The sequence below is a fragment of the Centroberyx gerrardi genome, chromosome 21, assembly GCF_048128805.1.
Source record: "Centroberyx gerrardi isolate f3 chromosome 21, fCenGer3.hap1.cur.20231027, whole genome shotgun sequence".
Taxonomy (NCBI): Eukaryota; Metazoa; Chordata; class Actinopteri; order Beryciformes; family Berycidae; genus Centroberyx; species Centroberyx gerrardi.
The window spans coordinates 4,857,402-4,881,804 of record NC_136017.1 but is presented as its reverse complement, the minus strand read 5'-3'; the positions used below and the strand labels follow the sequence as shown (position 1 = coordinate 4,881,804).

At 42.6% G+C, this 24,403-nt stretch overlaps 1 protein-coding gene across 1 annotated transcript in view; it reads right to left on the bottom strand.

Moving 5' to 3' along the window:
• The window catches only part of tmem198ab (transmembrane protein 198ab), a 42,919-nt gene extending 20,028 nt beyond the window's left edge, over positions 1-22,891 (bottom strand). The window contains exons 1-2 of the mRNA XM_071910656.2: positions 22,816-22,891; positions 22,473-22,682 (exon numbers count right to left, since the gene is read on the bottom strand). The gene's annotated coding sequence lies outside the window, so the exon portion shown is untranslated. The remainder of the gene's footprint in view (positions 1-22,472; positions 22,683-22,815) is intronic.
• Between the last annotated feature and the right edge of the window lie 1,512 nt (positions 22,892-24,403).

The window sequence follows — 24,403 nt, the reverse complement described above, 5'->3', positions numbered from 1 at the left end:
TGGGTAATGTAGGAAATCGCTAAAGTAGAAGTAGACGAGGCAGGTTGAGGGTAAAGTGGGTTCACCAAAAAAAGTAAATAACACTTCATCACAAAACAGTGTGAGAGTGTCTGTTCAGTGGGTTTTTTTTTTAGTTTAGTCTCCATCTTTGTTGCTCAGCCTCATTGCTCACTGCACTTCCCAGAGATCACCTGTCAATCAATCATGGTGGCTATCGCTGCTCATGCTAACTACCCAGTTCTTCTTCTTCTTGTTTATTCCAAACAAACCGGAAACGACGGAAGAATAACCGACTTACTAGATCGAGAAATCATATTTTCAAAGACCTTCTAATAAGACATTTAGCTGGGCAGAAAAAAGCATTAAATCCATTTCTCTGAGCTTCCCACTGAGCTGTTATTGCCTCTTGCCTCTTGTAGAGCAGATATATACCGATGATGGATAGTTACATCCCGGGTGCTGAGATGTACTGCAGCGGTTTGTGTGTTTTTCCAGTCGGTCCGTCTACTGAGAAATCCCCACCGCCGTTCAAACTGAAACTGCTGAAACTGAAACAACTAAATCCTCAGGAGAAATGACTCTGTGACTCTGAAGCAGAGCGGCTCGGGGCCCTGGCGGGACGTTACGCTGCTCTTTCTGCTCAGAGGTTAAAGCAACTCTGCACGTCGTCCAGCGGAGGAAAGTTGTCAAACTGTCGATGCATATTTGCATTTTGCAGCAGAAGGAGCAATCAGATTCTGTGTGCGGGTGTAAATGAAGCGTGGGGAATTCATATCAGGGATCTAAGATGCATAACATTTACATTTTACATCACATTTAGGCATGCAGAGCGACTTACACTCAGCACAATAAGCTTCAGCTCCTTGATCATCAATTTCACAAGCAAACAACAGTAGGGAATGCAATCTAAGGTTCACATTTCCAAATTGCTGCTCATATCTTGATGTATGTCTCCATCCATTTTCAAGCCGTTTATGTGACCGGATCAGACATGTTTCCCCCCCCCCAAAAAAAACCTCCTCCAGCTCCTCCTGAGGAATCCCCAAGTGCTCCTACAGACCGAGGCAAATACCAACCAAGTCTGCTGCTTCAGTTTCTTTCCATTATTATATCCATGTGGTCCAGATCGAAATTGAAAAAAAATGCAACTCAATGCCGCTTTTTTGCTCTTTCGCACTGATTAGAAAACATCCGATCTGTGTCATCATGTGTGGTGGAGTTTTTGTATTTAGTTCGTTTAGGTTCACGCTGCCCAACAAGCGAACCGGGACTTGCGAGTCACATGACTCAAAAGCAGCTTGTTTATTGGACTGATTTTGGCAGCCGGGGCGTCAAAACAAATCCAGCATGATGGACTTGTCTGTCTCTTCTTCTGTGGTGTTCAAACCAGTTAAGAACACATGGAAGAAACAGCTGAATATGAGCATCAGTCCAGACTGCATTTTGTTCTGCTAGGCTTTCCAAGCATAAGGAACTGCATCTGTCTCCTTCTACCCATAATCCCTTGCGTTTTGGGGTTGTTTCCTGTATCTGGATTACATTCTCAACACTGAAACACTGCAGAGTCTGAATAAACCGCTCCAAACATGCTTGGTGTGAATCTACAAATACAAATCAGAGCAGAGGAAACAGAAGGGATTTTTCTCCGACTGACTAACAAGAGTGTGTATAAAAGGGAGTAGAGGAGGGAGACATGATTCAATGGGAGATATAATTCATTTTGCATTAATTCATCTTAATGCAGTGTGTAAAGGGGGCTTAAGCCTCGACCTAGGCTACATAATGTTTGCACTCAGCCTCGTCACACCGAGCAGCCTGGAAAACAGACGCTTGACTTGCAAGAAAAGAGACAATATGCGCTTCATGAAAACCTTTTATCCTCAACATTTGTGATTTTCTCACTTGGATCTGCATCTCTTAACACTTTCAAATATACTTACACCCTGCCAGATGAATGAAACTACACAAATTCTCTCCTTTCTCACTGAACACACACACACACACACACACAGAACCACACTCTCACTTAATCTGTTTCCCTAATTTTCTATTTATGCATTTTGTTGTTTTTGTACTTTCTGACTGTCATTCTGGTTTTATTTCCTTTGTGTTTTCTCTTATCCAAGGTTTTTTTTCATCGTTTCTGCAAATAAACTAAACTAACGTAACAGAGGCCGAATCCCAACAAGCACACTCTTTGATATGAAATTTCATATTTAATTGCTCAAATATGTATGATTTCACATCACATGCCTTTCAGCAGGAAACTTTAAAAAAAATTGCATTAAATGACTGGAGACACATCAAGGCGTGTGTGTCCAGATTGGGCCACTGTTGCATTAAATTCTTGCTCAGCACATTTATGTAAATGTCCTAATCTCAGGTATATTCTGTAGTTTCCAAATATGCATGGGAGTCAACAATAAAATAAAAACTCTCTTCTTACTTCCTGCAAAGCTGGCTTTTTGAAGTATCTTCAACCACTACCCTGCAAAAAATGTTAACAAGTCATTTAGTCGTTAAAACAAGTGAAAAATTCTGCCAAATTCTGCCAAGATAAGATCTACTTGTTTCCAGTGCAATGTCAGGAATTTAATAAAAAAGTGTAAATATCTTGAAACAAGACAGAATAAGCTTCACTGAAGAACACGACACTAATATAAAGAAACTCTCACTCTCTCACTTTTTCATTTGATTTAACCAAAGATTTAAAGACTAAAGGACTTGTTACGATGTATGTTTTTACAGTGTAGTTTTCCCAGGTGTGTGTGTGTGTGTGTGTGTGTGTGCGTGTGTGTGTGGCTGCCCGACACCCAGCTGTGTTAATCCCCTGAGGCGCGGCCTCCTGGTCGGAGGTTGGAGGGTCAGACGGCTCGACGCTCCCTGACTGAACCCGTCTCTGCCGGGGGTTCAGCCAATAAGAAGCCTAGAAGCCCCGTGACCTCATCAGCCATCGTCTGTCCAGCCATATGTTCACTGCGTTCAGGGTATCTATATTTGTCTGCTTGCATTAATCCCACATATAAAGGCTTGTTGGTGCGGGTGGCTGGTCCTGGATCAGCGATCGCAGGTTGCTGTCAGAGTTTTGAAATAAAACTGATCATCAAATGTGACTTTAGCTCAGTGTTACAGCGCTTCCAGTCAGAAAGACTTCATACACACATAAATACACTATATTTACACATGCACACAAGGCCACCACCTCATTCGATGCTGTTAAACTGCTAAAATGTTGTTATAACTCTGTCCATTTTCAACCTGGACCCTGTTTTCTCATCTTTTTCCATCATACCGATCGATTCGGACCGAAATCGAATCAATTTCTTCCCTATAGAGCCTCTTACATCTTGTTTTCCTGGCTGCGGCTCTCCAACACAGTCCTAACGGGCTGATGGACTCTCCAAAAATCAACCCCAAAACCACCCAAAGCCTGTCTTTCACATCACACTGACTGCTCAATGTGTAATGAGACATGTCGGTAAAAAGATGTAAATGAAAATTAGCCAAAGTCAGGCGTTTTCGTACATTTTTTGCTTCCTCTTTTGCCAGCATGTCTATACTGTCCGCTGTGTAAAGTAGCGCAAAATACATAAAGATCAAGGATTAACTGAAAATATAAACAATACTAGTATGTAGTAAGACGTGTAGAAAAAGAGGCTTTGAGTGCTTTTGGGGTCAATTTTTTGGGTATCCATTTGCTGCATGCAGACAAGCAAGATTTAAGTAAGCAATTGACAAGATTCTGGTTAGAATCGATCAGTACGGTGGAAAACGATGGGAAAATAGGGTCTGGGGTTGGGTAATTAGGGTCTGGGGTTGGGTAATTAGGGTCAGTGTTATGTTTCAGCCCTCGTTCCTCCAGGTCAAACAGGTCAGGGTAACTCTGCTGTCTGCTAAACCAGTTCACACCAACATGAACTGCACATTAACCCAGTTACCCAGTATCTGATCATTAGAGTTACTGGCACAGTGGAACCTGGACTGGAGTTAAAAGGGGAGAGAGCTTTTAACAGCTGTGGCGACTGCATAGAGTGTGTGTGTGTGTGTGTGTGTGTGTGTGTGTGTGTGTGTGAAAACAACAGAGGGTCATTTGTTTTAGTGCTTGAGTGTGTGATTGGATATTGATTGTGTACTGTGCATTTGTTCTCGTTTTACATGCCTACATTTAAACATTGAGCTGAGTGTATGATATGGATTGGGAGCATGTGTGTTGATGTGTTGTAGACTTGTTGAGTGTGTGTGTGTGTGTGTGTGTGTGTGACTGGGTCAGACTCAGCCTGGGCTTTAGCAAAACTCATTTAATCTTGTTGAACGCTCAGCTCTTAGCCAAGTGGCAGGCGAGAGTGTTTGAGTGCGTGTGTGTGTGTGTGTGTGTGTGTGTGTGTGAGTGTGTGTGTGTGTGTGTAGGTGCCTGAGTCAATGACAAAGCTGATCTTTGCCCCAGTCTCCTCTGCCTCACTGTAAAAGTCAAGTTACAAAGCGTGTGTATGTGTGTATGAATATTTCTATTCCAATACATCATAATAAATCTAAAAATTAAAACATCTTTCAATATGTGTAAAATAGAGAGGATCCAGTCTGTAAAAGTGTAACAATTTTGTCAATCAAAGACATAAGATACCTGCTTTTTTTTAGCTTTGTGACATCAATAGTTTTCTAACACTATTTCAAATTATGGAGATCTCATTTTTAAAACAAGTGAGCGTTTAATTCATGCGTTAACTTCACCGCTACAGTTAGAAAATCACCACACTACTTCCAGTCGGTTGAAGCTTGTTTGACTTCTACCGTAGCGCCTGGTGTACGAGCGCACACTGGAAAGCGGTGCGTTCAAATCCCTCAACCGGCTGGGAAAACGTGGGCGTGGAAAGTGAAAAAGTAACGCTCTCCAGTGTGGAAGTGTGTGAAAGTGGAAAAAGAGCAGTCATCTTTCCCCGGTTAATTAAAAGTTAAAGCACCAAAAACTTAACGCGAGGCCATCTGCGAAATGCCACTAGTGCCTCAACTGTTGTGTCACGCAACAGATTTTAGCAGCACGAAAACAGCACGCCTCAACAACATGACTGCGCGTGTGTGTGTGTGTGTGTGTGTGTGTGTGTGTGTGTGTCAGTCGTGACTGACGCCAAAGCCTGTGCGAGGGTGAGTAACAGCGAGGAACGAGGGCCGGATCGCTGACACCAAGACCAGCGTCGAGGACTAGGAGCCCGCATCCGCCGCCGTGACGCCGCCGCCATGACGACCACATCCTCGCAGCAATCTGTCATCCGTCCTGTAACACCCCCCCTCCCCCTCCCCCGCCTCCCCCGCCCGGCACAGCGGAGCGGCGGTGATGTAACGGGGCAGGCAGCCTGTTTGTCTGGAGGTGGTGGTGCTGCTGACTATCTACCTAGCAGGGGCTGGCTGCTGTCCACACACACATACACACACACACACACACACACACACACACACACACACACACACACAGAAAAAGCCAATTCACCTCTAGCACGATAACTATAAAGATAACTATAACTATAAAAAAAATGGAAATCGTTCTAAGTAAATAAAAATGTCAAAAACCAAAACGATAACTAGCGATGCGATTTTTTGGGTTGCAGAGACAACGATAAAACATTTTCAACCAATTAATTTCATTTATTATCGTTTATCGTCTTTCAGTGGAATCATATCGCGATATTGTGATACACAACGCTGCTGTCTGAATTGATGATAAGCTAATTCTATTTAAAAACTCAAAAAGACAAAATGAGGCATGAAAAATCTGTATATTAGTTGAAAATGTCTCAACATCACGGTTTACATTAGATTATGATTATTACATGCAGTTCAGCGCATCCATTTGATCATTTAACATGTGATTTTAAACCATACTGTGATATATACCGTATATTGATATTGAAATAATCGTGGTATTGATTTCAACTGTATTGCCCAGTTGTATGAACGTGAAACAGTTCAGTTCAGCTCAGTTTACTTTCTCTGGATATATAAAAGCTAAAAACAAATCATCAATCTGTCAGAAAAGTCAGAAAAGTGTGTGCAGCCTAATTTTTGTTCTTTTCATGCATGCATACTCGATGTAAGACCGTATTTATGACTGTTTGACTCTGCGTATGAGTGCGTCAGAGGTTCGAAACCCTGCGAAAGCCGATGTTCGTCCCGTCAGAGAGCCTTTGAGCAGGACGCTGAACCCTCTGCCTGCTCACTCACTGTTATTCACTCTGGATAAGAGCGACGGATAAAAGCCTAAAACTGGTGAGGAGTGTCTGATCCTCTCTATGATTTCCTCTCTCTCCAATTACAAACCTAATTTTCTCAAACACTGACACACAAACCCACTCAAATGCTCCAAATATCTGCCAACTCACAGCTTAAATGTAAATTATGCGTTACGTGTTGTTAACCGTAAAGCGCGGCGAGTCCGTGAAAATGAAATGTGAAACGGCCTTTGCATTCCCATCAGAGAACGTACTTACAGGTTCTTCATTAGGACCCAAATTATGCATGCAGAAGAGGAAAACTACAGTATTGTGGGCGTTTTCATTTTCAGATTTCGCATTAACATTTGACTTGGCTTTATGTATCCGTAGAAGGGCATGAGATGTAAACGCATTAGCAGATTGCCTGATCCAATTGAGTCATCGGCGTGAGCTGCTCATCTCCGACTCAAACCCCGATGTGTCACTACAAGCTGTGATCTAGTTGCACAAACCGGTCGGTCGGTCTCTCACTCCTCCACTCTCACTCTCCCGCCTCGGGCCTCGCGCCGCAGTTTGCACCGAGCGAGCGCAGAGTTCTTCTTTCACGAGAGGGAACAGTCCGTCGGCCATGTTTACGTTTTAGGCGCATTTTTGCTGATGCCGTTATCCAGAGGAAGTGGCGGTGAGAGAGCAGGTGTTCGGATCGAGGACAGTTCAACAAGATGCATGGACACACTGATCGTCCAATCAATACGGTCCAGTTATCTATCATGTGACCGTCAGCACAGTCTGCAAAATTGATCCTATGCAATTTAAAGCTGCACTGGGCAACTTTGCATGTTGGCAGCTCCAAAATGGCAGGAAATCTGGACTTCAGTACCCAGAAATCCTGTAAAAGGAGGTGTAAGAGGTTTAAGGCCCTTTAATGCTACTTAAAATTACATATAAAACCAATTTTGCAAACACAATAAACATGAAAATGAAAACAAGTGTAAGGCCTATTAGAATATATTTCAATATTTCAACTATTTGTCAATGGAAAACCAAGAAACCGCAAAATCGACTGAGAACTGATCAATACCTTTAAAAAGCCTTGAATTTAGATAATATGAGACATTTTAAGACCTGCAGAAACTCTTTTATTACACATAAACCCTCAAGTTTCATCAACAAACTTTGGTATTTTAGGTATTTATCCAGATGAGACGGCAGGTTAAGGGTTCGGGTGTCTTGCTCCAGGACATGTGGTCGTTGACGGACGCTCTCAGAAACAAACATTTTGGCTCCAGGACGGTTCCTCTCGCCCCTACAGCACGTTGCCATCCAAGCACCCTGCATCCTTTTAACGTCTGAACCCTCCCGCGCGGCAGTAAAAATGTCACGAAATAAGGAGCCAGCTTCTTTTAACGCCTCTCTTACTTTGAGCGACGGGGTTTGAGGGACGAGGGCGAAATAAATCGTAGAGGCGACCGAGAGGGGAGGTGTTAAAAAGAAATCGGGAAGGGGGAAAGTCAAACGAGGAGAGAGGAGAAAGGAGAGAAAATGAAAAAAAACAATGCCACTGGCCTTCCCACCATGCCGTGTTACGTAACTGCCTCATAATGCATTACTCACTGCACTTCAGTCCCCGTCCAAATGCCTTTTGCATTGGCAACGATTCTCACGGCTTGTCAACAAGAGACGGAGACGAACAAACCCCCCCGTGTGTTTGAGGACGTCCCGTCTCTAAACTGGTGGGATGCACAATTAAGAGGAAAGAAAAGACCGAAATATTGACTAATTCCGCAAAAGTGTGGTTTTAAAAGGTTGCTTTCTAAACAAGTTATGCAGAATCAACAACTCAAGTTGCATGTTGGAGAGAATATTTCATTAAATCCAAACTGATTAAATCCCATAAGCATTAGCGTCTCATTTTGTCTCTCCCATACAATTTTTTAACCATTTTTTAAGCAAAGAAGAACAAGTCGTGTCTTCCTCACCGACTCTTTATCGCAAGAGTCGGTGACAAAACACAACAACCTGATCTTTCTGTCAGTGGCTGAAGTCCAAGCAGACTTTTTCTGCCAAATCCCCTCTCTTCCTCTCTCTTCCTCTCTCTTCCTCTCCCTCTCTCTCTCTCTCCTCCACTGACCTGAGAAATCCGCTGCAGGAGGCCCGGCATGTTTACTCCTCATCCCAGTCTCTCGCCTTCTCCGCTCTATCCACGGTGTCCAAATGCCAACACTTTTAACAGACGTGACGAGAAAAAAACGAGCGCAAGTACGTGACGCAGAGGTAGCTCTCTCTCTCTCTCTCTTTTCTCTCTCTCTCTTCTCTCTCTCTCTCTCTTCTCTCTCTCTCTCTGTAGCCTTCCAAGGCACCAGGCTGGTGGGAGAACCGCCAAAAGCGAGGCCTATTCATGAGATATGAAAAGAGTATGACGAGCTTAAAACCCAGTTCCTGTTTATCCGCCGGCGTCACGCCATTCACGGCGGAAGACGTCAGATCAGAGAGCGGCGGAGATGTGACAGGCATGTGCCGCGCGAGAGAGAGAGAGAGAGAGAGAGACAGAGGTGGTCGTCGATCGCCCCGCCGATAACCTGGCACGCCGACCGCCATCCTTTTTGCACATGTCAATCAATACCGGGCTGGGGTTGCTGTGGAAACGTGACCGTCTGCCGCCGCTGGCAGGCAGACCATGATGTATGCGTGTTTGTATATGTGTGTGTGTGTGTGTGTGTGTGTGTGTGTGTGTGTGTGTCAACAGCACACAGGGCGTCACGTGTCCCAGACAGACTCTCTGATGAGAGGCAGGTCAGATCCATCCAGGGGGCAACAGGCTGCTATCAGTGGAAACATGATGATGAGAAACAAGATGGAGGAACGCTGCGCTGCATTCAAAGTCAGAAGTTGGAAATTCAAAGCTGATGGTGGGTCAGGAAAAACCAGGGGAGAAACATGGACGCCCGTAAGATTTCGTTCCTGTTTGAAATGCTAAAACATTAGCATAAGTCAAAGAAAAGCTTGCAGGCGTCCATGTTTCTCCCCTGGTTTCTCTGACTTGGCTGTAATGTAATGACCGACATGTAAATCTAAATTCACTTAAGTTCAGCATCACATTTTTACGTAAAATCCTGTTCCCCATGCAACAGCTAAAGTTATGCCAGTGATATTTGATACCATTAGCTAGCTAGTTAGCATATAATGCTAGCAACCGCAAGTGCAAGAGTACATTTAAATTTGACGTTTAGCCATTTACCACTTAAGTGTTTTGATGGATTTACTTAACTTAACTTAAGTATATTTATTTAGATTTTCTTTGACTTTGACGTAAAATCCGGCTCCCCATGCAACAGCTAACGTTATGTCAACGATATCTGTAGCTAGTTAGCAGAGAGCATTAGCGACTGTAAGTGCAACTTTACAGTTCAAAGTTACAGTATCAGGTGTTTGGATAGATTTAAGGTCACAAATGCTGAAAATCGAACTTAAGTGTATTTTGAGGATTATAAACATGTTAAAGTGATGCTGTGTAGTGTTTACAGCATTTACAGCAGCCATGTTGATCGTCGTGACTTCAGATAACCGCGTCTCAGGAGCCTCGAAGCTGAGAAATTTTGTCCGAGTTTCCTATTTGTTATTTCGACTTGTTGCAGTTTTCCTTGTAGGAAGCTGGAATTTCTGACTTGTTTTTGAGACTAAATGACATTCGTTTACTCATTTTCCAATTCCCCTTCTTGTCAGTTTAGCCTGGCGAGAAGAAACCGGCAAAAACTTTACTGGGGGGGGATTCATTGCTCACTAATTCATATCCGGGTTGAAGAAACAGCTCTGGGAAAAGCGTGTGTCATAATTTTTAGAGAGACTGTTGTACAACCAGGTTCACAGGTTCAATCCCCCACAACAGCCATGAAACCTGCACCGGGACTTTGGATAACAGCATCAGGAAAAAGTGTGAAAGAAAAATGTATCATTTAGTGTCAGTGTTGACCTTTATGTTAGAGGCATAAAAGTGTTTTTGGGTTTTGCCGTTTGTGAATCAGATACTCAACCTGCTGACCTGCATGATACTCTGGATATAAGAGCGTCAGTTTCTGAGTACCGAGGCCGATATGCAGCGGCTTGAGAGTGAGATTTGTGGATTTGTGAGAAGCGTGGGTGATATTATTATTATTATTAAGGGGTTAGTTACAGTCCAGCAGGCGACGGCCTCCGCTCCGAACAGACTTTTCCAAAATGACCTTTCTCCGCACAGAGGCGAGCCGACTGACCGCGAGCGCTGCAGCGATGACGCAACGCTGACAAAATGTTTGTACACTGCAAACGCCGTTATTTCAGTTCGGGTTCGGCTGTAAGTCCCAGTCATTCTCAAAATGAGTGAGAAAAAAAAGATGGAGTGAGATTATTTCTTTTTCCAACGCAGCTCGGCTTGATTCAAGAATTTCCTTCAAGTGACATCATGTTGAATCGAGCCTTATTTCAGGATGTTTTCACCTTTTTTCTGCAAAGTTCTTGAAATATAGGTGAAACTGAATTGGAAACAAATGAAATGATCTCACCTTTCTGGGATGATTTTCTTACTTATCTTGAGAAAAATCAGATTTAAAGAACGAAAACAAGATTGTCACTTGTTCAGATGAATATTCCCAATCATGAGAAAAAAAATCAGATGCAGTGAGATTATTTCTTTTCAACGCAGCTCAGCTTCAAGAATTTCCTTCAGTCAGGTGACACTATCTTTAATGAAGAAATGATCTGCCTTATTTCAGGATGTTTTCACTTTTTTTCTAGAAATTTCCTAAAATAGGTGAAACTGGATTGGAAACAAGTGACACTGTCTCACCATTCTGTGACTCGTTTTTAAGATTTAGGTTCAAAGAACGAAAACAAGATTACATCACTTGTTCGGATGAATATTCCCAATCATTTTCAAAATTAGTGAGAAAACAAATCGGAGTGAGATTATTTATTTCCAACAAAACTCAGCTTGCTTCAAGAATCACAATCTCACCCTTCTGACTTATTTTAAGAAAAGATCAGGTTTAAAGAAATCTAATTATCATCTAATTACTTTCTAAGAATTCCCTTTATTCAAGTGACATCGTCTTGAATCAAGCCTCCTTCTGGACTGATTTGTTGACAAAAAAAAATCAGGTTTAAAGAAGGAAAACGAGGCTACATCACTCGTTCAGACGGATGTTATTTGCAGGGTTTGCTGGTCCACACTCACCCACAAACACACGCAGCATGCGGAGAGGTTAGGCACGACCGCCGGTGCCAAGAGGCTCCGGCGTTCACACCTCCTCAGACACTTATTGAGCAAAGCGTTATATAAGGCCCGGAGTGAATGGCGCTCCGATTATAAAACCACGTGTGGCTGCTGTCGTTAACGGAGGCCGCTTCCACTGATTGGCCAGAATGTGGAGAATCTCCTCATGGTGAGACGGGGAGAGGGGGGGATCCCAGATAGACAGAGAGGAGGAGGAGGAGGAGGAGGAGGAAGCACACTGAGCTCTTTGTCCCGTGTCAGAGTTGGCCTTTGTTTCCCCCTGGCAGACTGCGGAGAGGACGAGGACGGCCCCGAACACTCGCAGGTCGCCTCTGGACAAACTACTGCAGCATCCAGTTTTTAAAAAAGCGTCAAATTTGAGAAAAGTATTTCGAAAGTGTCCCAATTCTGGTGTTTGTCTCAGATCTGATGTTTTTCTAATCAGTATTAGCAGTAAAAAGCTGTAAAGAGTCGCATTCTTTTCAATTCCTGTCTGTATCAAATGGACGTGTGCTACAAAATCACATCCTGAAGCAATCCAATCTACATCCAACTTGTATCTGAACGCTCAAATCAGATTCTGTCAGCGTTTCGGTGACAATAAGTAAATCTTCCGTCATTCACCTGAGACAGTTGTCGTAATTTTGGCGGAGCAGCGTTAGCATGGAAGACAATGAGACACAACGATAGAAAGAAAGGCAAATAGTGACTTGATTGGTATTTTGGGAAACGCCTCAGTTCAGTCAAACCTGAAGGCTCATAATGTCACCGAAATGTGTTTGAAACAAGCGGGAGAGGTCTAGGTAGAAAATTAATTAACCGGTAAATCGTTCCATAATATACAGTAGCTCTTCTAATGTCCAATATCAGGCTAAAAGAGCATTTTCCTAATACAATTCCGAAAGTCACATCTAACTTCAAAAGTCAAAGCAAAGTGAAATTATTCTCTGCTTTTTTCAGGCAAAGGAGTGATGTTAGATCTCATTAACAGAGAAAAAAATGGTTTTCATCTCAATCATTTTGGTCTAAATAAGTATATGAGGTGATGGATCAGATCAAAACTCAGTATCTGACCAGTACTAAATTAGTATCACATGAGAAAATTTGCTTTTTTTGTGTTAATAGTGTGCAAAGCATTGTGGGAAATATCATTCCTAGTCTAAATGCGAACAGCAGTTTTGTCTTAGAATACAAACGGCCTGGCCAGATAAAGCAGGTACACCTCAAATAGCTCCAGCTATATAAAACCTTATTCACTGCAGCACATGCACACAGGCGCTGCTATCTTCCCCGTGTCTCAGGATGTGAGGAGGTGGATTCCCATAATGCCTCATTCACCGTTTCTCAGGAGTCTCGGCTGCCCGACTCCTCGGCTGAGCCTGAATCAGCTGCGGCGGTTTCATTCATCGGGAAGGAAAAGAGCTCAGACTGGAGTTCAATGGACAGAGCGAGGCACTTTGGATAAAAGCATCCACAAAATGGCATGCGATTATTGCATAATTTATATATTTTATAACTCTGTGTTTACATATATTTATACACTTATATAGCACGCATTTGCACTTATATATAGGCTACTCACTGGCCAAAATAATTGGAAAACCAGTCCATAAAACACAGAGCTGTCACATGATTGTTTACTGTTTTGCGACTTTCAGTTCATGTGCAACTGTTAGATTATGGCTCTATTTTTTTTTTTTTGATGAGCATGGCTTTTAATCATAATTATCTATTAATAATTTATTAATCAAATGCTGGTATTTTGCCAATAATAAGTGAGTAGGCTATACTCTCCAGCTAATCTAGGACAAAACAGTTGTCAGTCTATATACTCTGCTCTATATGGATTCCAGTGAGTGAGAAGTGAAAAACCGTCATGTCATGTGCAAGTGTTGGATTATGGCCCAGTTATTATCGTTGTTTATCATTATAAACATTCAGTACTTTCACAAATGCTTTCCATTTCATCGTTGCCTCCAGGGGGCGTAAACATGCGGACTGGAATAGTTAAAGAAGAAGAAGAAGAAGAAGAAGAAGAAGGAGGTGTGGACTAGACAGAGCGTCAGTCCGGCCTCAAACAAAACATGAAACTACTTCACTTATATTTCACTTTCAGAGCCGACAAAGAACAGAAAGACACAAAAGCGAATGTGGAAAAGCTGCAACAAAGCTGTCCAAGTCAGGAGCGGCGACACATTTCTTGATGGTTATTGATTCATGAAGTTAGTATTGATATTGAAGTCAAAACAGGTACAGGGTTAAAAAGCATATTCCAGCCTGTGGGGATTGTTTTTGTTTTCATCTCTTCATTCACACACCGAGTCGTTTATTTTGACTTAAACGGGGGATCGAGGAGAAAAGCTCCGGCGGCGTTTAATCGTCCCGCCGCTGATCACTTGAGTCTCCGGTAGGTCGGAGCGGCGTTGCTAATCCTCGGATCCGCGTGGCCCGCGCCGCGCAGACACAAAGATAATGAGATTTCGGCTGAATATTGTGCGGCCGGAGGCAAGGGCGGTCGGTCAAGGCCTGGATTAATGGAAGGCCTATTATAATCTCTCAGGAGACACACACACACACACACACACTCTTCCTGCATCACCTCTAAGACTGCACAATCAATCGAACACCAGAAATATTAAAATCACTGACTGCTGCAATTTCAAAATCCCAAGAGGCTGCTTTTTTTCCTCAGAGGAAAACGTGTTTCAGACAAACGAATAACAAGATATTACAGCGCTGTGTGGAATCCCAGGCCTGCAATTTAAGTTGCATGCCAGAAAAAATCTTTCATTTTGTTCAAACTGAGGAAATTATGAGCATTAGCATCTCATTCCCTCATCGCCGCAGAGTGTTTCTGAAGTTCTGCAGAAAAGGCCCACGTGACTCACAGTTCACATCCTAATTGTGCAGAAGGATTTTGTCAGGTTGACTTTCTCCCAGCATCACCTCCCTTTTCTTATTTCTTTCCGGATGTCTCACTCCCTGATTCTCCCTCTCCTCCTCCTTTCTGTAAACCGTGACTTGTGTGGTTCAAAAATGCAACAAAGAGGAGGAAAAAAAAAGCTAAGATTTAAAAAAACGCAGATGGACCAGATCATCTAAAATGCCACAATTTTTGTCGGCAAACGTCCGAGGGTGTGGAAAATATTCCCTAACGAACGACAGCATTCATTTGCTTTCAAAGGTTTCAAACTCGAAACACCATACAGTACATCCGTTTTGCGGTGGGGAAAAAAAAAAAAAACACGTGTTAACCTGACATTCGTGCTGCAACATTTTCCAAAATACAGAGGAAAACACATTCATGGACGTCACACACACTCCATGACAAATCCCACTTCCACGCTGCCAATCATCTCGTCGGGCCCGGGGATATCACACGTTCCCTCTTCCCCCTCATCTCCTTCCTCCGTCTCTTCATTCCAGGTATTTGGCTTGTGGCGGCACGTTGCAGGTCCTCGACAGTGGGGAACGCCATTGTTTGCCTCCTCTCAGCGGACTAGTCATTCTTACGTAACTGCCGCCCCCATACAACAAAGGCTTCTGTTTTTCACACCGTCTTAAGCCCTCGCTTCTCCACTGAACACCCCCAGTCCGCCGCTGACGAACATCAATCCCATTTCTACTAATCAACTTTAGCACGTTGGCGGCTCCCGTGACCCATTTGAAAAATGCTGAACTACAATACCCAGAAATCCTGCGCGGTGAGGTCAGTAAACGTCTCACAGCTCGCTCATGTTCACCAACCGGCCGCTCTGTGATGCTTTATACCGAAGAAACCAAAGAGACGAGAGAGGAGAAGATCTAACGCTGGGGAGTCCAGCTTTCTCTGCTGCTGGTTAGGAGACTGAAGTTTGGATTTGTCACTTTCTGTGGGAGGAGAAGTGACCGTACCTGATACCATACCAGGATTTAATTTGGGCAAAACAGGGTGAATCTACAGTGTGTCAATGAGTAGAGATGGGACGCTCTTCTCTGTTGCAGCCCCACTTTGTGATTCAGACTGATAAAACAGGTGTATTGCTACACACAAATCTTCCCTAGTGCAGCTTTAAATAAATTGCATATTATTAAGGACTATTGGCTTGCTGCTGGACACATCAGGTTGACAAATTAAAAAGGGGAAAGCCACTGATTTCCCCTGAGTGAATCTCAACCAAGGAGTCAGAACAACAACAAAAAAGTGTTAAGATAAAAACACATATAATCACATCTAAAATCCTCAAATCTGATCAGTTCTTCTTCTTGGCACATAAATAACATTCGGCCGCTAGGCGTCCTGTAATAATTAATCAAGTGAAAGGCTAAAAATTAAACCAAAAACACCGGTTAGGGGTCACAGCTCACCTGGCCCGAAAAGGACGGCAACATCACGGGAAGGGAAACGAAATCCGCTCACAAAAAGAATAATTCATTACATCAAATGCGGAAAAGGTGCAAAAACCAAAGCGACACAACATTGAGAACTAACAGGTCCGACTACAACAGCAAAGAAATGAATGAAAAGTGTCACAGAGCAGCAGATGCGAGTTAAGACAGGAGTGGCATTTCTACTGAAACAGTTTCGCAATGTCACCACCAATCAGTGACTGTAATAGGAACCTCAAGAGCATCACAGGTACCACCATAATTATAATGGAGGCTGTAATCTGTGTATGAATTATGTCTTTTGTTCACATAAAGTGTCAGGAACAAACAATAAATACAACCATCATCATGATACCTGGCCCATAATCCACTGGGGGAAAAGCATTTTAACAAAGCAAATATTGACCGCCGTCTGCTTGTGTGTGTGTGTGTGTGTGTGAGAGAGAAGCGTAGGAGGGGATGACAACACTTCAACAGATGCACACACACTTCTATTGTCTACAGTACACACACACACACTCACACAGACACAGTATACACACAGATATGCACGTGCTTTAATAACCCATGATCTCCACTTGCCCTTACATGCCAGCTCCAATAACAATGCGGCCCATGTGTTCACCCAGCAGGAGGATCAATGGAGCTCAGAGTGTTTCCAACGTGAGGAGCTGCTATCACGCACTCCCATCAACACAATTATTTCCAGCTTAATTGCTTCCACCGCCGTAAATAATGAAGCTTCCTCGGGCTGATAACCACCTATCGGAAAGCGGGCCGGTCGCCAAGAAACGCCCCAATGAAGCTACACGAGTCGCAACTGTGAGTTCGTGTTAATACTGCGTGATGTCTTCAGTCTGCTCCATAGACGATGAATAGAGGCCTCGCCATAACATTACCTCTTTCCTAGCAACCATGTCTGGTGCCATCATGAATATATAACAAACTATAACAAAGCTTCTAGATACGTGAGCTAGTGTGCTAATCAGATGTGTTCACAACAAGACAGTGACGGTTAGCTGACAAGATACTATGGTTAGCTAACCAGCTGACCTTATCTGAACAGAAAATCAATTGGATCTAACAGCCAGTTCCCAGCCAAAAAGAGCACAGAAATTAACCATGTCTGTTGAGACGGACAAGTTACACATTTAGAAACGCAATCAGTCATTCACAGCCATTGTTGCCCAAGAGCTGTGGACCTCCAATATGGCCGCCAGAGGGTGCATAATGTCACCTAAAGGCCCTCAATTGGAAAAGATGGGGTAAAGGTGATTATGAGAACATCCGAGGGGATGAGGCACAGTTTTGGTTCAGTAACGATATAATACTACTTAAAACTCAAACATCCTGCATCCACAAAAACAGTTTTGCTATGGTTTGCATGCTTTTGTACATGCTACCTGAATATGTTTGATAAGGTGTATAGTTATTTAAAAAAAAAACACACCAAGACAATTTCTGTACAGACAGAACTGAACATGTTTATGGAGAAAACAAAGCCTCAGCCTCTGCAGTGGTTTGCGGGCTGAACTAGTCAAATTCTTCACACCAAACAACCAGCCTAAAATATCACGTCGGGCTGTGTTGCCTTGTGGGAAAGCATCTCCATTTCCTGTACCGGTTGATTGCCTCTGTTTACATCTCCATTCTCAGGTGTATCAAGACCAAAATTGCTTGTTTTCAATCAAATATTTTAACTACGACTATGAAACAGTTTGTTTTTTGACTCTTCTCATTTACTGCAGGCTGCCTATTCTTCTTCTCTGCACCTGTCACCTACAATACTCTGGCGTGCGAAGGATGTAATGTTTTAAACAGTGCATCTGGCTGTAATAAGCCTCAGGGTCGAGGCGCACCGCAAGACTTCCTGAACTAATTAGCTCCAGTCCCATAAGTGCCAGTATCATCATTACAAAAGCCTGAGTGAGAAAGCCTGTGAGAGAAACCTGACATGAATACGCCGTCTCCTACAGGTTCTTAGGTTGTTGGGTGATGATGGCAGACTGGAGGCGGCAGGATACACACATCAGCTTTGGAAAGGTAAAGGCAACACAGGAATACAACTGATGTGTGTCCATCAGCAGCTGAAGTGCCCATGAGCAAGAAAAGCAGCTGAAACCCATTCCCATCTGGCTGTTTCATTAGAAATCAGAAGGATATGGGAATACGTCACTGATGCCGCCATTTTCTGTACATAAATGCAACACAATAAGCAGTGAATATGCTTTTTCATCAGTTTGGGGAATCTATTCTTGGTGGGCCGTCACTATTTATTCTGCATATGAGAAACGCAGGTATGGGACGACTGCGATAGCGAAAACACGCTCGTGGATTCTCGTAGTTTTAAGGAGTCGTCACAGACTCAGAGCCTAGATTCCAAATATAGTTTTATTCACAGCATAAAAACCAAACAATTCGATGAAAACGTCGTCATCAGTGCAGCTCAAACTGGATACCATTGGTTCATATTTATATACGAAAGCGGGAATACACACCAGCGGACCCAACTGCAAGGAAGAGTATCCTCAACCATACAGGGAAAATCCCACATAGTGAGGAAGAACGGACTGCCAAGCACAGTCTTCCTTTTTCACACATTATGCTCGCTTTATTGTTTAAAACTGACACATTTCAACTCTTTGTCAAAGCTTTGTGGGATTTTTCATGCAGATTGGACTATTTTTAACAAGCAGGGAAGGCCGCTTTGTTTCGGCGGCACAACACCAAACTATCCTCAATCATATTTGCATATTTCAATGAGACAAGCTCACTGAAACTTTGGTTTTTATACATTTAACAAAGCGTCATTTTTTCCCCCATCGAGGCTACAAGAGTGTGGCGATTCCTTATGTTTTGGCAGGTCTTGTTCACTTTCCCTGCTCACATTTTCCCACTTGCTTTTGGATTCAAACCGACAACCTTTCATTTCAAACCTTTCATTTCCTTTCCTTTTCATTTTTGCCGTTCTTCTGTCTGTCAATGAAAAGAGTCGGTGTGTTTTTCAGGGTGACGGACAGGAGACAGACTGAGTGGATGGATCTACAGGTTAGACCAGTGTCAGGTTGCTGCACTGCTACCAGAGGGATCAATAGACAACTGAACACACACCATCTGTCTCATTAACACACACACTATCTTTCTCCACACAGGCTCTTTCACAAGTCCAGACTTTATCCTCAACTGGTTGATTGGTTTTGTGTTTTTTGGTCGATGTTAGATCGACCAAACCAAAAAGTCTGTATCACTCTACAGCTGAAGATTACAAAAGATCATTTATGAAATAGCAGTGGCTCTACATCTACAATCTGTGATCATATGTGTATTTAGGACGGAGCAGAGTATTTTTTCTAAACTTCCACACTGCGAAATTCCCAAACAGTTCAGAACCTGAGGCTGGATTCACAAAAGTCTCAAGATAGATATTTAGTTACGTGAGAAGAAATTTTAGGAAGTTCCCCACTATTTTCTTAAGATTTGTCTCATCTCTTACGAACTTATATTGGTTTCTTACTTACAAACTTCTCAAATAGAGCCGACCTGGCAACCGCGATGTAAACAAGCGGGATTTTCCTCTCAAGCTGCAACCCTGAGTGACTATATTTATGATTTATGCTTCTTTTCATGAGACGTGAGACAGGCACCAAATAAAAATAGGGACAATCTAAGCTTAACAATAAAATGTTTAGCTTAAAATGAAAGATACAGTTAGTAAAACTATCTGAAATACTTTTAAATATCTACTTAATGGTCTAAAATGTGTGTTTAAGTGAATGAATTTAGAGGCTTACCTTTTCACTGCAACAATTATAAGACAAGTTGAAGGTTATCATAAAGGAATGAAAAAAATTAAGAACAAATTTGAGAACTTTGCTCTCAGAAATCTAATTTATTTGTCTATGTGTGTGTGTGTATTGTGTATTTGTGTGTACGCATGTATATACTGTATATGTGTACATGTACAGTATGCATGTATGTTTGAATGTATTTGTGTACATGTGTATATGTATGTATATTTGTGTATTTACATGCTCTTATTTTCTTGCTATTTAATCTCTCTCTCTTGTCTATAAAGCAACTGTGAACTGTCCTGGTATGAATTGTGCTGTATAAATAAAATTTGACTTGACATTTGTAAGTTTTTTCTTAGGAAGCAAATAGGAAGAAAATGAAGAAAATACTTAACTATTTTGATGAATAACAACTATTCTTAACTTATACACTTAAGATATTTTGTCCTAAGAGGGTTTTGTGAATCCGGCTCCATGGGAATAATAAAATTCCCGTTCCACACTTGCAGATTTTCCAGACCTGCATAATGTCTCTCTGCTTATCAGATGATATGAAAGCTACAACAGGCGGAAAATTCTGCCTTTTCCCATGAGACTCGGACAGATAGGATGGGTGTGTGTGTGTGTGTGTGTGTGTGTGTGTGTGTGTGTGTGGGGGGGGGGTGATAGTGGACCATGCAGGCGGCGGGCTGCTGTCAGAGAGCCTGGAGATGCTGTCTCGTCTCTGTTGACCCACTAGCGGATACACAAAGCGACAGGCCGCGGCATTTTATTCCCGGGCTGCGGAGCTCCAGCCTGACGGGGCGCACGGCATGCTGGGATGCCGGGCCCGACGCGAAACGCATACACAAAAGACAGCGGAGCATCGGTTCAGGGCCTGCTGGGGTTTTATCAAGCTGCAACTCCTGGTTTCTGTTGACATTTAAAGGAGAAATCCTCCCAGTGTTGTAATTTACTTTCCTGGTGAACCCACTTTCCCTCAACCTGCCTCGTCTGCTTCTACTGCAGTTAGGGATTTCCTACATTTCCCAGAATGCCTTTCGAGAACCCCCAGAGAACGGGCCTGAACTTGTTGCATGCAGCTGTGGGTTAAACATGTAGGTGGAGAGAGAGATAGTTAGAGCAAGAGAGTTTTTCCAGTACATAAAAAGTGAGAGTCGTGCTCCTTACTAAAAACACTCAACCCGTCTCTCTGCTGCAGTGCATTCTGGTCTCTCTCCTGCTCCTGTGGGTGGAGAAACTGGTCTCTCTTCTTCTTCTACGATGGGTTTCTCCCTGTATGATTGTTGAACGTCTCTCGGTGCAAAATGGCGGCTCTAGAAAGAAGCCCTCGCTCTTTGATTCTGAGGGACTGACACCAAAACCTGACGTTTACCGCTGATGTTTTACATCCTGAAACATTTTCTGATATCAAACTCCCATTGGAGCTGCTGGAAATATCTGAATGTGACGTCACCTCGTCTACGATTGGGCGATTATCCACGAAGAAGAAAAATACAACAAACAACAAAATGGACCCAGAAATGCATGTTAAGTGTTAAAGTAAGGGATTGTTCCTTTTATATGCTGCTGGTTATGATCCAGACACAGATGGAGAGATTAAATCAGTCTCCTCTACATGTTCAGTCTAGACAAGACACCTCCCCGCCCCCCCCTCCATACACACTTTAGGCTATGAACCCCCTTAAGATTTTGTCTGAGGAACTCCTACATGGGATGACTTTTGTTTTTGGATCTGATTTGGTACAGAACTGTAGGAAGAGTGAAACCTCTGATTACAGAACAGACTCCTACATTATTCTCTCACTGTCCTCACTTCAAATAAATGCAGTAATGTTGAATTTAACTGGTTATGCTGGTTATGTTTTCATGCCACAAACAGAAACTCGTGTTGTTGTTGTTTAGTATTGAATCGTATAACGGCCTCCACTGTACATGAAGAGTAGGGCAGCAACTAATGATTATTTTCATTATCGATTCATCCATCGATCGATTAGTCTATAAAATGTCAAAAATAATGACAAATGTCCATCACAAGTTATGAGAACCCAAAGTGATTCTTCAAATTGCTGATTTAGTCTGAGCAGCAGCCAAAAAAAACCCCAAAGTATTAATTTTATAACGATGTGAAATGGAGAAAAGCAGCAAATCTTACCATTTGTGAAGCTGCAGCCAGGAAATGTTTGGTATTTTTATTTGATAAATGACTAAAACGATGGATTATCAAAATCAAAAATCGCTTAACTTTCTGTCATCGGCTAATTGATTAATCGACTAATCATTTCACCGCTAATGAGGAGATCATAGTGGTCAGAACAGACACCTATGATATGAATAATCACTCTTACACATTCTCTAAATGGGATAATCTCCAGTGGATTAAACTATAATGATATTAAACTCGTCCTCATTTTGCTGCTGACCCCTTCAGGGACCCCTGGGAGACCTCAGACCCCACTTTGGGAACCTCTGGTGTGGACATACGGATAACGGGAGTGTAAATAACGAATACAGCATCTACTGAACACAACGTCCTCATCCTCTCATCCACCCACCGCTGCTGTACCGGGAGGCGACAGACTCTGACCGGGATGATCGACCCTGATGCGGTCGGACATCTTCCACCTCGCCGTCCATTCCCACAATGCCCGCTGACCCCAATTAAGCCAAATATCTAGGCTAAACGCCCTGCTTCAACAGCACCGGCGCGTGGCCTACATGCGCGCGTCCCCGTTACATTCCCCCATCACTCGTTTCATTAAAGCAGTATGAGGTTTTGAAAGCAGATGGATGTGTATGTGTGTGTGAGTTATTATGGGATGTGTGTATTAGCTCTCAGAGACAAAAGAGACGCGGACTCACCATCGCAAAGGCTCAGCATCGTGCCGCCGCCGACAGGTTCACGCGCCGCATCCGCTTCATCCCCGACAGGTTCGCTGCTGCTGGGAAATTAAAGCTCCGGAGCCCCGAGGAACACCGAGCGTCTTCACCATCTTCCGGTTTAATTCCCCCGTCTGTGGGCGATGTTTGCCTGCAGGGCGACCGCACTGCTCCTCCAAATAAAACAAAACACTAGAAGAAGGATGAAATAACAACCTGCCTGCCAGATAAAAGCACCGTGTGTGTGTGTGTGTGTGTGTGTGTGTGGTGTGGTGTGTGTGTGTGTGAATGTCAGCAGGCTGAGGATGAGATGTGCGCTGCCTACATGTTGTCAAGCCTCGGCACTGGATGGATATTAGGCACACACACACACACACACACACACACACACACACACACACACACACACTACACGGTGCGTCGGGTAAAGAAGGTGGTCTACACTGCAAGAAATGACGAGCTTGGTATCTAATTTTATCCTGAATCCGGATTTGTCCAAATCTGCATTCACGTGCTATCCGACAAAAAAAAAATGTTGTGGATCAAAGACTATTTTTTTTTTCCCACTTTGTAAATGAAATAAAAGATTATGGCACTAATTTATACAAAATGAAAAAAATGAAGTGAAGGCAGTAAAGACATTTGACGAATTAGATTAATTTTTAATTAAATATGGGTTGCCTACATGAAGCACTTGGCTCTTTTTTAATTTGATTATTTTTTTATGTATATATATTTATTTGTCTTATTTATTTTAGGCTAAATGTTATTTAGTTAGTTGTGATTTGCTGTGTTTATGATTTATGACTCTGATGAGCAATATGCAGCTATTCCTCTTTGTGTATTTGAGTAGGCTATCTTGTTAATAAAAAATAATAATAATGTGCTATCAGATCTGTCGGGGGGAAAAAAACTTTGAAAGGCATTCATGTGAAATTTCAAATTCCACATGAAGGCCGTTCAAAGTTGGAACTCTTCGGGGGGATTTTGCTAGCTGAGTTTCCGAGTTATGATGACGCAACTTATGACAACCTTTAATCTAAATAGCACGTGAATGCAGCACTGTTTAACAGCCAACTTGGAAGTCGCTGATGTTGAACTTTCCCACCAGCGGGTAAATGCACAATATTTCATCATATCTTTAGTCAAATTATCTTATTGCTCTGCCAGATAATTTTGCTAATTTCTAAAAAATGCACAACTTCCCTCAAGAAATTATCACAAAACGATAAAGTAAATCTTGAAATCAGAAACTTGTTTTGGGATAATTTCCCTTGTTTCAAGCAAAATCTCTGAAACAAGTGACATCATCCCGAATAATAATAAATAAAGTCAATTTTTTTTTTTTTAAACCAGCAAAATGGTCTGCTGTGTAGGAAGACAATTTGAAGAAAAATATCCTGAAGTGACCTTGATGTCTGTGTAAAAAGTAAAATTACATGCAGAGCTCGTCATTTTTTGCAGTGCCTGGCAGCGGCAGGACGCCCATCACGCAGCGCTGGATGAGCGGCGTCAAGTTAGACAAAGTTAGCCGTATTACGACAGGAAGTTGGGCGATTTTGCCTTCAAAATAAAAGCAAATAAATTGTGACAAGACAGACATCCTTCTTAGTTGCAAACCTGGTAGGTTTTGGTTTGATTTATGACTTTACAACTAAGGCAACGGAATCACATCAATCTTTATGGCAGAATTTCATGGTATACATCAGAGTAAGCAGCATCAAACTCATGTAATTTAGGCTATATGGTGTCTTTTATGTAAGAGTGATGCACAGTAATATGAATATAGGGTCATTTAAAAAAGAGTGATCTATGGATCAAATAAACCTAATGAAACCCAATAAATAGCATTGTATGATACAGCATTGTGATCTTGTATATTACAATGTGCATGTTTAATCCATACATCACTC